Below are 18,008 nucleotides of genomic sequence, written 5' to 3'. Positions count from 1 at the left end.
GTTACCACTGTCACTCATGAGTCTTAAAGTCTGTGTCATTTACACTTTAATCCTATGTATGTCTATTCAGTTCTTTGGGGCTTACAGTCATGTAAATCAGATGTATAGGATTGCTGCCACAATATAATTTTCATTATTATTTGTTGTATTTTGCACTTTGTTGTCCGTTACACTGTTTTTCATGCTTTTCTCAGAGTTCCCTCTGGTGATGGCCAATCTGATATTCATCTGCAAAGTCTTTATCAAATGACTGACATAGGTTGGACAAAGCAACATAAATCTCTTGTATCTATCTTAAAATATAGATGGTGATTTCTTCATATAATAATACTTTGAGCACAAACTTATCTGCTTCAGTTTCTGGGACATCTTTGACAGTTGTGGTTGAAAGAAACTCACCCCCCCCTTTCTCTCTCTCTCCTCTTCTAATCTAGATGAACAGAGTTTGTGTCCTATATCCTCGAATAGCTCTTCATTGTGCTAAGGTCTTTTGTTTGTTTATTATTATATTTATTTCCCGCTTTCCTTCATTAAATTCAAGGGTTGCCATATTCCCAAAGGTCAAAATCCGGACAGAGTTGTTGAGCTTTTATGGGGGGCTTTTCTTTGAAAACCCAGACGTATGATAGCCCTAGGCATACATGGTTCTCCTCCACATTTTATCAACACAGCAACCCTGTGAGGTAGGTTAGGCTGAGAGAATGTGACCATTCTTTGTGTTTCAGGGCTGAGTAGGGATTTGAAGTCTGGTCTTCCAGGTGCTAGTCCAATACTTTTAACTAATAGTAAGGGTCAGTGGCCAGAAATGGTAGGAGTCATCAGCATCTCAAGGGTTGTATGTACAGTACAGTGGTACTTCTGGTTAAGTACTTAATTCGTTCCGGAGGTCCGTACTTAACCTGAAACTGTTCTTAGCCTGAAGCACCACTTTAGCTAATGGCGCCTCCTGCTGCTGCTGCGCCGCCGGAGCACAATTTCTGTTCTCATCCTGAAGCAAAGTTCTTAACCTGAAGCATTATTTCTGGGTTAGCGGAGTCTGTAACCTGAAGCGTATGTAACCTGAAGCGTATGTAACCCGAGGTACCACTGTAATTTTGTCACAGAGCTGCTCCTGCCTGAAATGCATACATCCCCCCCCCCAAAAAAATCCCCTTATGATTTTTGATCAAACTTTTGCAAGTTTTTTGTAGTGATGTAAACCTACTTCATCTGACTACAGTAGTCAGGAAAAAAAAAAGTGTTACATGTGTAGTACCAATTCTACAGTATTGGCTGTAATTCTCTGAAACTTCCAGCTGTTCACAGCCAAGTTGGTTTGAATTGTATGCGGTGCACATATACAAATAATACTGCTGGACCAGTTTTGTGCTTAATGTACTGAACGGATCCTGGGAAAGTGTACATAAAATGACTAGTGGTAAACATAATAAAGATTTCCTGTATTCCAAGCTGCCAATGCTTCAGTCTGCTATTGACAATTCACAGCAAGCAGTTGCTCTGTGGCTTTCACAGAAGGTAGTTTTAATTTGTTTCAGAGATGTGCTATTATTTTGACTGTTGAATGACTTCCAGACCACATCATTAGAAAGTAAGTGACAGATGTCGCTGTTGTAGATTAAAACTCTCTCTGGTATTATTTTGACTGTCCTGGGTTACAGGGCAAGTGCTATACCCTTAACAAATTAAATCCAGTGGGAGGACTCCATTCTGCTACCCCCCCTTTTTTTTTTGCAGAAAGCTTGACTTGTTGATGCATGTAAAGGCAAATTCACGCCCATCATATAATGCAAATCCGGGAGGGAAACATTACCCTGGTTTGGAAAAAAGATGATGTGAGAGCTTTCGCCAGAGTACTTTGATTCAGCATATGTTGTTTTGTAAAAATGCCATTTAAATACATTGGAAGTAGTCTGTGCAAGGCTGTTAAACCCATGCCTTTCAGAATGTTGATGAACCAGTATTGCCTTCTGGTTCCACAAATGAAAGAAGACCTCATCATAGTGATCACTTTGGGTTGGTGAGCCTGTCTGTAAAGAACGGATGCAGAGAAAAGACAAACTTGTTAAAAATGAAAGGCTTGGCTGATGAAGAATGAGAACTATATATTTTTTAATTGGAGCAATGGCCATATTTTCAGATGCTTATGGTTATAATATCTCAGTCCCACAATTCCAGGAGCAGTGGGAGAAGGAGTATTTCTTAAAACATGTGCGCATGCCTACATTTTCAGTTCATGAGTCCTCCCCCAGGTTCTTTCAGAAGTAGTTTTACTTAATGGGGGATGGGAAACCTGTGGCCACCCAAAAGCTACTGGACTAAAACTGCTATTATCCCTGGACATTAGTCATTTTTTGTTTTGTGGTTTAACCATCAGTGTTAGAAACTTATATATATAAGCTAGGTGCCAAATGGCTCCTTGAACCAAGGTTATAGTCCCCAGAATGGAATGTCTAGTTGCCTTTTCCTTACATTTCCAACATTCCTTGTCTTGGATTTCTATACATTTTAGCAAGTTTAGACGGCATCAAATACCATCTATACATCATCTTCATTAAATTTTCCTTAAGTGCCGTACATGCAATAAATTTAATTGTTTTTGTCCACAATTTCCCCCACATTTCAAAATCAATATTGTGACCCAAATCTTGAGCCCATTTAATCACAACCGTCTTTACTTCTTCATCCTTTGTATGCCATTCCAGTATTAACTTATACGTTCTCGACAATGTTTTACTTTTACTATCTAACAACTCAGTCTCTATTTTTGATTTAGTATTACCAATACCATCACTGTGATTGATTCTTAGTTAAACATCTGCCTAGTTCAGATGACAACCTTGAGCTTGGTTAAGAACTTTAAGAACTTAAAAAGAAGAAAAATCACTTGATCCAGGTTCAGTCCACATATTTAGTGGCATATTCCAACCTCTTTTTCTTAATGGTGACTGCTCCTGCTCAGGCTGCACAGAAAAAGCAATTTGCTCCCCAAAATTTAATTCCGATTGTGCAGATAAAATATAACTTGACAGAATTCTATGGTACGTGGTATTAGTTTGTGAAAACAGTCCAGATCCAATGATCCCCAGATGGTGGAGATGTCAGGTGCCATATCCTGGCACCCAGACATCTTCACTCAAAACGGCCTCGGTCCAGTATACCTGAAGGAGCGTCTCCACTTCCATCGTTCTGCCCGGACACTGAGGTCCAGCGCCGAGGGCCTTCTGGCGGTTCCCTCGCTGCGAGAAGCCAAGTTACAGGGAACCAGGCAGAGGGCCTTCTCGGTATTGGCACCCGCCCTGTGGAACGCCCTCCCACCAGATGTCAAAGAGAAAAATAACTACCAAACTTTTAGAAGGCATCTAAAGGCAGCCCTGTTTAGGGAAGCTTTTAATGTTTAATAGGTTATTGTATTTTAGTGTTTTGTTGGAAGCCACCCAGAGTAGCTGGGGAAACCCAGCCAGATGGGCGGGGTATAAATAATAATAATAATAATAATAATAATAATAATAATAATAATAGTTATTATTGTTATTATTGTTATTATTATTGTTATTATTGTTATTATTGTTATACCAGGTGCAAATGTGCCGGGTGCCTGGTTAATTTTGAACAGTGCTATTCATGTATTGGTGGGTGTGGCGCAAGACTGAATGTGCAGACTCCACCTGCACAGACTCCTTGCTGCATTGAGGGTCAGTGCCTGAAAGGAGCTTTTAAGCATGTTTTCCCGAATGTCCTTAAAACTTCCCAGCAATTGTGAGTGTCCTTACAAGCCCACTTCAGATCTTTTTGCTCAACATGGCAAGGATGAGGGTAGCAGAGCCAGTGTGGAAAGCCCCATCCCTACATGTTTACTACATTATAATACCAGAAGAGGTATATGATCATTAATTCCCTAAGTGAATGATACATTGAGCCTCCTCCTGCCAATCACGCATACTCTTCTAAATATGAAAACGGGGCAAAGAGGTACAGACCTAAGGAAAAAGGTGGCTGGATTTAGCCGTTTAAAAAAATGATAATAGAAGGCACATAATTTGTAGCTGAACTTCTGGCTCCTTGCATTTATTTGTGTTCCTTTTTGCTGTCCTCATTTGGACAAGATTTTCATTTTCTAAATGACTTATTGCTTATTTGCTCGTTAACCACACAGACAACTTCTTGGCTTGTTGGTGCCTTCCTTGATCTGCCATACACATTCTAGCTGAGCAGTGGCGTAGCGTGGGTTGTCAGCACCCGGGGCAAGGCAAGTAATTTGCGCCCCCTAACCCATGGATTTGCGCCCCCTAACCCATGGATTTGCGCCCCCTAACCCATGGATTTGCGCCCCCTAACTCGTGGATTTGCCCTAACCCCAGATGTTGCGCTCGGTGCGGCCGGCACCCCCTGCACCCCCCACGCTACGCCACTGTAGCGTCTAATGTTGTGATTTTAAAACAACTACGAAGCGTTTTGTAGAGCTTTGATCCTCTTGACTTTCCCTTTCAACTTCCCTTTAAGCTATCTCCTCGTTTTTAGAAAGTTTTTCTTCTTCTTTTGAAGTCACTTGTAACTGTGCTGGATTTTCTTGACACTTTCCCAGTAACTAATTCATCCCTCTGAACTTTACATCGTCATAATTCTTTTTATGGCTTCAGCATCCTGAGTTGAGAGTTTTCATTGAAATCTACACTTTCCCCCAGTGGTTACAGCGATTGTGGTGATAGGATTTTCCCCCCGCTTTCCTTGTGCAGCATTTCACATTTCATTTAGTTATGCTGTTCTCTTGTCAGTGCACACTGAATTTCGATGCTTTGCAGTATGCTTTGCAATACTTACCGTCCTGAATAATTTGGTGTCATCTAAAAACATAGCTAACTTTGCGTCCTGCCCAAGCTCTTGTTGGGTTGGCTATATAAATGCAGCTAATAAATCAATGCAAATAAATAATAATAATTTGACTAAGTTACAAAGCTGTGTCTGGGAGAAACTATACCTCGGCTGTGAAAACTGCCCATTTATTCCTATCCTGTTCCTCCATAGGATTTACAGCCAGAGTTTACTTGCTTACCTGCCTCAAACTGAAGTTCCCCCAGTTCTCCTCTCCCATTGCAACCACCTCCCTCACATCCTTGGCCTTTCCTTAGAGTCCCCCTCCCCTCTGAAGAAGCTTATTGTGCTGCAGAGGGAAACAGGGGAGAAGAGGGTAAGGGACTTCCCTTCTGTGAGTTGTGTGCATTTGTGCTGCGTTAAATACCACTTATGCAGCAGCTCTGTTCACCTGTACCTATTGAAGTCACTGCACCTTGGATTTGGATATATAGATTGCATATATGTCTAATAGACCTTTAAACAACACTTTCTGCCCATTGACCTGAGCTAGAAGTTAGGCTAAAAATTCTGTGCCTTCTATTATCATTTTTTAAAGTAGGTTTGTCAATTTACAGATGGTATAATTTGATTTTTTTAAAGAGCAAACAAAAAACACCAATTGAGAGTGTCTTTTTAAAAACGAAACCACCAGATGCCATTCAGCTTCAGTGACTTCTTAATAATAATAATAATAATAATAATAATAATAATAATAATTTTTTTTATTTATATCCCACCCTCCCTAGCCGAAGCCGGGCTCTGAGCGGCTAACAACAGTAAAAGTAACACAGTCTATTAATTGAAATACGTTACAAAATTTGTCAGTTCCAAAATATCACACACACACACACACCCTGTCACCTTCGTTGTAATGGAGATTTTTCTCACACATTGCTAACAGTTGCTAAAATTTGCCCACAAATTTTTGACTTGCTCCAGTAGGAAACTGGAAAACTGTGGTCGTTAGTGCCCCCTCTTTCCCTGTGTAGCAGTCTTGCTCCTGACCTCCATAGGCACTAGGAGCCATCTTCTAAAACTCTCTCTGGAAGCACATTGTGAAAAGTAGTGCCATCTTTTGTTCCCTGCCTTTTGTGCTGAGGTGGAGGCCAGTAGTCATCTGCAGCAGTGCTGCAGGGCACCTTGGAGACCACCTCTTTCTCACTGTCTGCTTATCCCACTCATCAGCTCCAAGATGGAGAGGGAGAGAGGGGCTGGAGATAAATTCACCTGCTCCAATGTTCTGGGACACTCACCAGGGTAAATGTGGGAAGTGGACCTTTGATGGTTGCAAATGGAGGGGGGGGAGAATGGCTCCAGGTGTGAGTATCCCCGGTTTTAATCATCTGCTGTAGTGATGAAATGACATTTATTGTTTTCCGCAGGCAGTGCTGCTTTCATACCTTGAAATCCAACTGTAGCGATAGAGAACATCCTTTGCATTCAGGAGGTCTCTAGTTCAATTCCTAGCGACTCCAGTCAAAAGGATTTTGCCATAACAATGGGGAAGCCTCCTAACCAAAGCACTGGAGTTGGCAGTAATGGGCTGGATGGACTCTATTTTTTCTGTCTTGAGGGTGAAGGAGAAGTTGTCTGAATTTCCCTGACTTCCTTGCTATATTGGCTTTCTGAAGTGGTTTTGCAACTAACCGTAAGTTCTATAGTGTTTGGAATTTTTATACTTTCTGGTGCATAAATGCACTGCACTTGCTTGCTGTATAAGGAACTTTTTCTAAAGTTATTGTGCATGTTTTATGTTGTTCTGGACTCGTGGTGTTCTGCTTGGTTCAGGTTATATATTTTGTTTTAATCTACTCTGGGATCTATAAAGGTAAAGGGTAAAGGGACCCCTGACCATTAGGTCCAGTCGTGACCGACTTTGGGGTTGCGGCGCTCATCTTGCTTTACTGGCCGAGGGAGCCGGCGTACAGCTTCCGGGTCATGTGGCCAGCATGACTAAGCCACTTCTGGTGAACCAGAGCAGCACACGGAAACGCCGTTTACCTTCCCGCTGGAGCGGTACCTATTTATCTACTTGCACTTTGATGTGCTTTCGAACTGCTAGGTTGGCAGGAGCAGGGACCGAGCAATGGGAGTTCACCACATTGCGGGGATTCGAACCGCCGACCTTCTGATCGGCAAGTCCTAGGCTCTGTGGTTTAACCCACAGCGCCACCCGTGTCCCTTCTGGGATCTATAGGATGAAGGAAATAAATACAGTGTGTGTGTGTGTGTTTTTGATGTGAAAAGATGTGCCCTAAAAATAGGTCCCATTGCACCGTACATTTAAAGCTCAAAGAATCCTGGGCACTGTAGTTTAAGGATGCTGGGAATTGTAGCTCTGTGAGTTAGCTTCCCACCAAAATCCTGGGAACGGTATGTGCTTTAAATGTATTGTGTGGATAAAGCTGTAGTCAGTGTCTGGACTAAGGATTGATTCAGAAGCTTGTTGCATCACTTGATAATTCATCCTGAAGTGGTTTGTCTCTGAAAGTTTCTTGTAGCTGATTATTAGAACTGTTGCCATTGAAAACCACTCTGTCTTTGATGTGTTGTAATATGAAAGCTGCGTCTGATCTGTAATTGTTGTTCTACGCACACAGAGTCATGTGTAGCTGAGTGTTGATGAACTTGCTCTTATTCTAACCCTCTTTTGGAGAATTATTTTACAGTTGCATTTCTTTGGTTTCCTGCTTTTTTATCCCTGAGCGTATTTTCAGGGGTGTACCTAGGTGTCGATTGGGTTGACTCCCACTAAGGGCGAGATGACACAAAAATGGTGCCTCTCCACTCTGTCTTGGAGCCTGCATGTCTGTCCACTCTTCTTGCCAAGGGTGCAAGGGTGCCTAGGTATGCCTCTGTCTGCATGCTTTTGCTTGTATGCTGCTCAGAGGAGATACTGAGTTCTGTTTTCAAACATGAGCCCTTCTGTTTTGGTGCATAATAAGTAATGGTCAACGAATGAAGACAGGTTCTCACTTGCTGTGAGTTTTTCAAGTATGGCTCAAGTATGGAAAAATCAAAATTGGAAATAGACCTGTTAGATCCCAAAACTAAGATACTATCAAGAATGTATAACTTGCTGTTGAAATGGAATACTCAGGATGAAACGGTAAAATCTGCCATGATAAAATGGGCACAAGATGTTGGACATAACATTATGTTTACTGACTGGGAACAGTTGTGGACCACAGGTATGAAATTTACGGCATGTAGGACTTCCGGGTTGGCGCCATCGCCGAATGGCGGACTCCCTCCGAGCTCCGGAGGGAGCCGGCTCGGCAGGGGCTGGGTTTTACCGCACCGGCGATGCGGGGACCCTTAGAAACCACGGCCACGGGGGCCGTGGACTTGGAGACTCGGCTAGCACCGCTAGCGCCCTCCCGACTCGTGAAGGAGCCTTTTTAAAGGCTACGGATCGGGTGCCGGGGAGAAGCGTGGTGCTTTGAGTCCTCTGCCACCCCTGCCGAGCGAAGCCGCATGCCATCCGGCGGAGAGCGCTGACTTCTTCCATTGAGAATTTGGACTTTTAACAACAACCCGTGAGTAAATTGGAAATCGGGTTTAAAAGAAGAAAAATTTTTTGGATTTGAGACGAGCGGGGGGGGATCTAAAAAGGAAGTCAGTCCCCCTCCCTATTGTAGACATTTTAAAACAAGGATTGGGAAGCCAAGGCCCAAAAAGAACGGTATCTTTGCTAAAATCAAGAATTCCATGATGGGAAAGTACAAGAATTGTGCTGGAGGAAGAATTGAAGGAGAAGGAAAATGCACCCCCCTCCCTGGGAACCGGGGCGATTGAGGAGTGAGCCTGGTGAAAAGAGCCGGTGATTTTGACAGCTGTCAAAGTAGCTGTCAAAGTCGGAATTTTAAAGAGGATTTTATTACAAGGACCTTGCTGGTCAAATTTGTTACAACTTGATATAATTTGTTAAGACTTGAATACAAAATGGCGAAAATACGGAGAACAATCGGATTTTTGGAAACAAAGTTACAACAACCCCCCTAGAGGAGCTTCGGGACATTACAAAGATGGGCGTAAGCCGGGAAAAATACAACACTTCGGAATTTCACAGAACTGGTTATCTCCTGGGAAAGCTGCAAAACTGAAACTGAATCTCGTCTACAGGGTGTTTAGACTAAAAGGAGACAACAGAATACTTTACTGAAGAAGGAAGGGACTGAACGCAAGTTTTTGTTCCTGAATAACAACAACCCATGTAGAGTTACTAAACTTCTGAATAAGAAAGTTTTAGCAGCGGAACAAGAGGAAGCTGGACTATAACCTTGAAAGAACAATGGGGGGAATTTTATAATTTGACATTTTTAAAGATTTAGGAATTAATTTTTAAAAAGTAATCCTAAAAATGGGAAATAATTCTGCAAGGAGTTGGGGGAAAAATGGGATTGATGGACTTAAGACTTCCAGGCTGGAAACATAGATTGGAGGATAAGGGAAATTAAACCGGGGAAGGGGAGGGAGAATTAGAATCCAAAGGCTTGCAACTATTTTCTGAATTGGTTTTCTTTTTTCTAATATATTTCTTATTTTTTTTATACTTTTATTCTGTGCGCTTTTACTTTAATGGGAAAAAAGGGGGACATTGTGGAAAGAAAAGGGGGCGGGCTATGGGGAGAGATCTTTTGCTTTTTTTATCAAGGGTGTTGCATAAGGTTTGTATAAATTTAAATTTGAACAATGGGGTATATAAATTGTGCTTTAAATCAGAAACAGAACTTGTGGAAACAACAATATGAAAGGGGAATACGGTAGGGGTGGGGGAAGGGGGGAGTCCCAGAAAGTGGATGTTTGAAAATAAGGTTCTGAATGTATCTTCATAATTTCTTTTCTTCTCTTTCTGTATTTTGGAAACTTCAATAAATATTATTTAAAAAAAAAAAAATGAAATTTACGGCATGTAATGCCTTAAGAGAGAATATTATGAAAATGATATACAGGTGGTACATGACACCAGTCAAGCTTGCAAAAATCTATCATTTGCCCGATAATAAATGTAAAGAAAATGAAGGTACATTCTTTCACCTTTGGTGGACGTGCCCAAGGATTAAGGCTTTCTGGGAGATGATTTATAATGAAATGAAAAAGGTATTTAAATATACCTTCCTGAAGAAACCAGAGGCCTTTCTCCTGGGCATGGTCGGCCAATTGGTGTTAAAGAAGGATAGAACTTTCTTTATGTATGCTACAACGGCAGCAAGAATACTCATTGCAAAGTATTGGAAGACACAATATCTACCCACCCTGGAAGAATGGCAGATGAAGGTGATAGACTATATGGAATTGGCGGAAATGACTGGCAGAATCCGAGACCAGGGAGAAGAGTCGGTGGAAGAAGATTGGAAGAAATTTAAAGACTATTTACAGAAACATTGTAAAATTAATGAATGTTAAAATGATGTCGGAATGAAATTAAGTGGTTTTAGCAGCAATGTTATAAAGGAGTATGTAAAAATGGATTATTAACAGGTGAAAATGTAAAGCTATAATATATTAAGATAAAGAATTAAGATAAAAACAAAGAGGGAAAGGATTTGCTGAATTAACCATTTGAACTGGAATACAAAAAAGGGAAGTGTGAGGAGGTCAGGGAAATAAGTAAATGAAAGGCAAGACATGGAAAGATGGGTTCATTTTTTTTTAATTGTTTTATTTTTTCTGCATTTTGTATCTTCTGTTTCTTTTTTCTATTTCTTTTTTACTTTTGTAACTCTTTCTGAAATTTTAATAAATGTCATTAAAAAAAAAACACCAAACAAACCTGGTGTGCCAGTGGTAGCAGGGCTACCCGAGTTTTTCCAGGCCATGGATGCTAAGAGTTTTAGCATTGCTGTCCATTTCAGGGATCTCAGCAATTTACAATAACCAGCACGGAAAGTGATAGGTGTTGTGCAGTAATAGCCGGAGCACATTTCAAGATGATAAGCTCCATTTCCCCCAGCTATCAGTAGGTGGAAATATCAAGACAGGTGCAGAGGTTTCATTCTCCAGTGTTGTGCCAACTGTTCTTAATCTACAGCCCTTAAAATCCTTAGGATTTCACTTCTGCTTTCTACACCCACCTCTTTGCACTCTGCTGAGAGTGAGGTAATCTCAAAGCTGCACCTGAAGCATTTGTGTACCTGGCAGCAAGAGTGGCTTTGAACATTATGGTGCAACGCTATTGAAGTGCAAGTCCTGAGCCATGGGACCTTAAATTAAAGTTGCTTTAATTTTAAGTATGAGCCAACTCTGGATGCGGAAAAAAAAAAGCTTGTACACATTATGCAACATTCTTTCAATGTTACGGCGGAGATGTAGCTGGAGGGCTTGTTCAATGTTCTCCCAATAACTTCTGAAACTGTTTTCGTTCTGTCGAAATGCAGAGGGCTGACTTCCATGTGAACATATTGGCTCTACAAGTAGCCTACAGAAAGTACAATATTGTGTGGTGTTTGGGGGAAAGTGGAATGGTTCCGTAAGTGAAATTTAAATGGCTACAGTGCGCAGTATTGTTGTTGTTGTTTAGTCGTGTCCGACTCTTCGTGACCCCATGGACCAGAGCACGCCAGGCACTCCTGTCTTCTACTGCCTCCCGCAGTTTGGTCAGGCTCATGTTTGTAGCTTCGAGAACACTGTTCTCTTTCCCAACATCAGGGTCTTTTCCAGGGAGTCTTCTCTCCTCATGAGATGGCCAAAGTATTGGAGTCTGAGCTTCAGGATCTGTCCTTCCAGTGAGCACTCAGGGCTGATTTCCTTCAGAATGGATAGGTTTGATCTTCTTGCAGTCCATGGGACTCTCAAGAGTCTCCTCCAGCACCATAATTCAAGTGCGCAGTATTATCCCCCCATTAAAAGCAGAGCCCTAAAAATAGACGTGCTTGTTGCTAGCAATAAGTTTGCTCTGCCATCTGATTTAAAAAAAAAAAATCTTGCAAATGTGACTGAACGCGAAGGGCATGCCTTAAAAAAGATCTAGATCATGTTTTGGATTAATATGACTACATTTCGCTGGTGCTGTTTGTCTTCAAAGCCTTCTCTAGATATAGATATGCTCCTTCTCTGCTGAAATAAATAGAATTTTGTTGTTGGTTTTTTGCTCAAATTCCTTGTACATAAACAAGACAGACGTGTCATGTGAGGCAAGCAAACACTTCCTACAAGATTGCCACTTTTTGGAAGTGTGTGGCTGTGACATTTCTATGAGTCAGTGTAGCAGAACCTCAAAGAAAACAACATATGGCATGTGGCAAATGACTGGTTGGGAGAACTACAAAGAGGTTACTTTTGCTTGGCAACTTAACTTGTTAATAAATATCATTAGGCATTCCTTAATTGCTATACTCTTTGATGTAATTGTACAAGTGTAACATGAATTCTGGGGAGTTTTACCAAAACCTATAACTTGAAGTAGAGAACCATCATTGACCTTGCTCTTAACATTCTGTGGTTGTCTTGAAATGCTCTGTTTGAGACTTCCAGGCAGTCAAGTTACGTTGCCATAGAGATCTTCTGTAGCTTTAATTTTATTAACCTTAAACCAGGAATGGGGAACTTCAGCTCTCCAGATGTTAGACTCCAGCTTATATCAAACCTAGGAATGATGGGAGTTATAGACCAACAAACAACTGTAGGGTCACAGGTTCCCATCCCTGCCTTAAACTATACTGTTGATATATAAAATGGTAGAATTCACATGCCCAGTTGAGGTAGCAATGCCAGCAATAGGTTTTGTCATCATTCATTGGTTACTGAATGCAATGTGAGTTCTTGGTGATTAGTGAACTTCTGATGGCCATTGAGTCATTTCCCGCCCTCCTAAAAATCAAGTAGTATATAAATTTATTCTGTGAAATGCAATAGTGGATAGTCCACCTGAAGTCTTCCTTCTTACTAAAAAAATTCTAGCTAAACCATGTTAAACTATGAGGCACCATTAAAACTTAAGGTTTTCAATTTCCAGATAGAGTGAGAAAGTCCTTGCTGGTTTCCCTCCCTCCCTTGGATCTCTACATTTTGTTTTTGAGATTTGCCAGAAGTGTCAGCCATCTTCATTGTGGAGGACTTTGTACAGTGGAAACAAGCGAAAAGTCATTCTACACTGTTGTTAAATTTAAACTTATTCTCTCAGTAGCATAATTTTCTATTGTGTTGGTGGGTGGTCTGCAAAATCTGCAGTTCACAGTGATTTTCGCTACCTCTTAATTTTCTCCATTGCACTTAACAACCGCAGCCCTCTTTCTTAAGATGTGTTGCATAGCTCTCCCAGTCTCTCGTAACAAGGGTGTAGGATCAAATCCTTTATTTGATGCCTTGAATTAAATAAGGCTCCCTTGAGAGCAAAACTTGTGTAGGTGGAGCATTCATTATGTAGCTTGGCATGGTAGATACCTGTGCTGAGTCGCAACTAGGAACGGAAAAGCTAATAAGCACAGTTTGGAAACACTGTGCTTAAAAGAAGGCAGTTTAATTTGTTATGTGGCAATACTCTCAGAAGCGGAGGGCAATAAATCTTTAAAATGATGTGCATGTATAATTGCATGTACTAAGTGCACCAGATGAATTAATAATTCAGGAACGCAGGAAGCTGCTTATCCCGAGTCAGACCACTGTTCCATCTAGCTCAGGATTGTCTGGGGCAGCCTTTGCCAACCTGGTGCCCTCAATGCTGCTGGACTAGAGCTCCCATCAGCCCCATTCAGTATGATGGGTGTTATAGTTCAACAACATCTGGAGGGCACCAGGTTGGCAAAGGCTGGCCTACACTGATCGTCAGTGGCTTTCTGGGTTTTCAGGCAGGGGTCTTTCCTGGCCCCACCTGGTGATGTCAGGACAGGACTTGGGTCTTTTGTGTGCAAAATCACATGCTCTGATAACACTGAGCTGAGGTACTTAATGGCCCTGGGACTCCAAAATGGAATATTTGAAAGTTGCCTCTTGGATCATGTTACTCTGCACTGGTAACATCTTGCTGCTGAAAGAATTAAATGTAAACCCTCTTGTTGAAAAGTACATCGCAATATACGGAAAGCAAGAGGCAATGGAGTGCGCCTTCCGCCTAATCAAAGTGACCTCCCCGGAGTGCAAGCCTGGGCAGTGTGTATGGAGGGCCTGGGCTGTCCAAGCAACAAGACAAAAGCAAAAGGGGTTTCAGCCTTGCTGTGGTCCAAATGAAAGCAGAGCTATACGTTTGGCAGCAGCTTGGCGGCAGGAGTTGCCGGAAGGAGGCGCCATCCAACCATCTTAGGGACTCCACTCTGGATTTGTCTAGGCCTGCTCCTTTGCCTGTTCTTCTCCCTAAGATACCCCACAAGGCAGCGGAGGCTTAGGATCAGAGTTTTCCTTCTCCTAGATGGGCTACCCTCACTTCCCTCTACAGCAGGCATCCCCAACCTTTGGCCCTCCAGATGTTTTGGACTACAATTCCCATCATCCCTGAAAACTGGTCCTGTTAGCTGGGGATCATGGGAGTTGTAGGCCAAAACATCTGGAGGGCCGCAGGTTGGGGGTGCCTGCTCTACAGCAATTGCAGAAACTGCCTGCTTGACTGTTGGACTAACACTTGGTCTCACTTGCTCAATCTGCTGGAGACTGTCTTTGCATGCTGGGTGAAGTCCCTAGCTCATTAAGGATTTGAGGCTCATTGGCTACCCTTACCTGGTTTAGCTGGTCAGTCACAGCCAGGCTTCCTCAAACTCAGCCCTCCAGATGCTTTTGGCCTACAACTCCCATGATCCCTAGCTAGCAGGACCAATGGTCAGGGATGATGGGAATTGTAGTCTCAAAACATCTGGAGGGCTGAGTTTGAGGAAGCCTGGTCACAGCCATTTCCCAAGGTGTGGTCGCTGTTGCATGCTGTGCAGCTTCTAGGAGCCAGTGGGGAGAGCCAGGTACAGGGTCAGGGACCAAAGGTGGACCAACAACCCCAGAAGGAGCACAATGTGTCACCCACCAGAGGTGCCACCCCTCCACCTGCACCCCATATAACCCACAAGGATGTGATGACTAAGTGTTTGCAGAGTCAGTAAGTTAAAATATAAAGGCCCAGAAGTATTGGTTATGGTGAGTGTTTCCTACCACTGGCAGGAAACCAAATCTTTTTGGTATCAGAAAGAATTAGTCCCGGCCTAAGGTAGAATGGTCCCCATTTTGATGAAGGATTCTGAATTGCAACAACCACAAGCTGGATGCCTAATGTCTAATGGGTCTAATGCATGAGGCAAAATAGCTCTGTTATTTTTCTGTTCCGCTCTTGAATTCCCAAAGGTGGCTTTACGCTATTAGCCTTGCTTAACTGTATTTTATCGCTATAGGGTTCTTATGGTTATAACCTCCTTAATAAAGTATTGCATTTACTTTGGTGTGGTTTCTTGAAGTCAGCTTGGCTTTGAATCTATGTATCTGGCTGGCTATATGCTGCTGAGTAACTTAAGGGCTTGGGGCTGTGGCTCTTGCCTTGTGAATCCCAAGAACATCCAGACAACAACGTGAGCTTTCCCTGGCTGAGGATTGTGGGACTACAGAGGTGGTGGCTGTACTACCTGGCAAGGTTGGGTTTTTTTACTGGTCCAGTTTACATGGTGAACAGCTTTGGGAAACGGGCACCAAACAAATCTATACATGGTAGTGTTTAAAACCTTTATTTGGCTGTGCTTTACATGGTGGCAGACTAGAATAACACATTTTTTCCTGATGCAGCTTGTGAAATAACCAAAACGTCTACACATCACCCTTGCAATATTAAATATATAATATGTGCACATATTAAATATATATGTATTGTTCTTGTATTTCATGATTCTTTGGATTTTTTTCCTCTTTCAAATATCTGAATGACTGGCTATTGTTAATTGGAAAACAAATATAGGCAAATAAGGGCAAGCTTTCCTATTTAATTCTTTCCATGAAGCGAAGAGTGCAGGTTTTATTTGTTACCACTCTGTTTATGGCAATAAAATGAAATTGCGGGGCTGTCGGAATGGATATGTGAAATTTGAAGTTGCTGCTGTCTGTGTCATCAGAGTGGGATGTCTTTAGTGAATGTAGGATTGCTTGCACAGCTTTCAGTTTTAATTCAGGCTTCTATTTTGAGAGATCAAGGGATTCCCCCCCCCCCGCCCACCCTTAGCCAAGAATACCTATCAGAATGAAAGATGTTTCTTCTGTGACACTAATCATGGTGGACAGGAACATTTGCCGTGGAGTTTTGCTGCTCCCACCTGGGAGAACTGTGAAGAAGTATGAACCAAGGTCACTGAAATGGCAAGTGCTCTTTAGGAACTTTCAGGTGTGCATGGCATTTTATGAACGTTGCAGAGAAGTACTGAATTTAAAAAGCGGGGGAAGTCATCAAAACTTTTTAATTTATTTTTTGACTGAAAATGACTTCAGTATTAGATGTAAAAAGAAAAGGGTAAAGCTACTTAAAACCTAATGTTTTGAAAAGGCCGCTGAAGTGTTCTTAAGAATGCCTGGAAGGCCAGCTGAGCTACATGTTACGTTTTGGAGAGGGAAGCTACCGAGAATGGTATATTCTGTGGTGGGCCCTCATCCTCCTGACCATAACATCTATGTGTACTTTTCTGTGCAACTTGCATCTGTCAAAAAGTGAGCATTTCTTTCTGTGCTCATGTCCACTATGATTGTAGACCTGGGACAGTTACTATGTGATGCTACTGGAAACCCAGCCAGATGGGTGGGGTATAAATAATAAATTATTATTATTATTATTATTATTATTATTATTATTATTATTATTACCACATGATAGGATCTTGAAGATCAGGAGTGGGCCAGACACTCCTGTTTAGGCAAGCACCCCCCTGAATTGAACTTGTGATGATGATGTTTAAATTGTTACAGTTTTAAATTGTTTTATTGTATATTCTAATTAAGGATGCTTTAATGTGACATATTTTGATTATAGTTGTAGACCACTTAGAAGCCGTTCTGACATGTAAGCGATATACAAATTTAAAAATCATCCATACAGCAGCGTGATGAAGTAGACTAGTATTATTATCCCATATTATTATCATCTCATACTGAAGCCGAATGAGAGTGATTTGCATGAGGCCGTGTACTAAGTTCATGGCTGGAATACACATTTTCGACCATGATAGTTCGCCAGCTCTCAGGCTTGCATATTTCCTTTTGTAGTGCGCTTTCAAAGCAAATTTCAAGTTAGAACAGTCTGTCTTTCACAGCCCGTTCACAACACAACTCCCACCCTGGATGGGCCGCATTGTCTTGTGGGAGGCAGCTGGCCTCTTCAAGACACCCATGTTTCACAGGATTGGGTTTCCCAGGACCCCTATTGATTTGGCAACATCGCTACTTCCTTAGGTCCCGCAGCTGGCTCAGTGTGCCTGTGGAAAAGAAGTCTGAATTGTCCCACCTAGGACAATAGGGTTGTATTCCCAAATAGCTCAAAGACCAGCTGAAAAGCTTCCATAGGCCAGGTGTGGCCTGCAGGCCATAGTGTTCCCGCTTCTGTTGTAGAGAACAGGATGGGGGAGTTATTGCCACAGGGATACCATTTTTGGCAGTTTTCCTATTACAAATGTAACTCATAGCCCAGCTCTTACTGATGATTAAAAAATATATTATAGACTCTCTTCTCCTCAATGTGAGGCCCTTTGTGGTTGTGTTAGGATGTGAGTCATCCTTCTGCAGTATCAGGAGTAGCTGGAATGGAACAACAAATAATTCCAGTCAAGAAGCAAGGAATTATTCTGCAACTTGACCAAAAGCAGGAACTGAATAGGTCAGAATGTGGGAGTATTGTCAGGACCATAGCTAGGGGGTGGTGAGGTGGGCCCCTGCCAGGAGTGCAGGCGATTTGGAGGGGGGGGCGTAAAATTGGCTAAAAATTTGTCCACAAATATCAATACAGTGGTACCTCGGGTTAAGTACTTAATTCATTCCGGAGGTCCGTTCTTAACCTGAAACTGTTCTTAACCTGAAGCACCGCTTTAGCTAATGGGGCCTCCTGCTGCCGCCGCGCCGCTGGAGCACGATTTCTGTTCTCATCCTGAAGCAAAGTTCTTAACCTGAAGCACTATTTCTGGGTTAGCGGAGTCTGTAACCTGAAGCCTATGTAACCCGAGGTACCACTGTATTGATTATTGCCTCATAAGGAATGGTTTTAAATAGAGGGTGAA

The 18,008-nt window shown here is 42.1% G+C and overlaps 1 protein-coding gene across 1 annotated transcript in view; it reads left to right on the top strand.

Annotated features, from left to right (window-relative positions):
* RASA3 (RAS p21 protein activator 3) overlaps positions 1–18,008 on the top strand; it is a gene marked incomplete at its 5' end in the record, with an annotated part of 128,092 nt that overhangs the window by 1,362 nt on the left and 108,722 nt on the right. The gene's annotated exons all lie outside the window — the stretch shown is intronic.

The sequence above is a fragment of the Podarcis filfolensis genome (assembly GCF_964270895.1).
Source record: "Podarcis filfolensis genome assembly, chromosome: 4".
Lineage (NCBI taxonomy): Eukaryota > Metazoa > Chordata > Lepidosauria > Squamata > Lacertidae > Podarcis > Podarcis filfolensis.
Note: the sequence above shows the minus strand (reverse complement) of the source record. Positions and strands in the feature narration are given on the sequence as shown.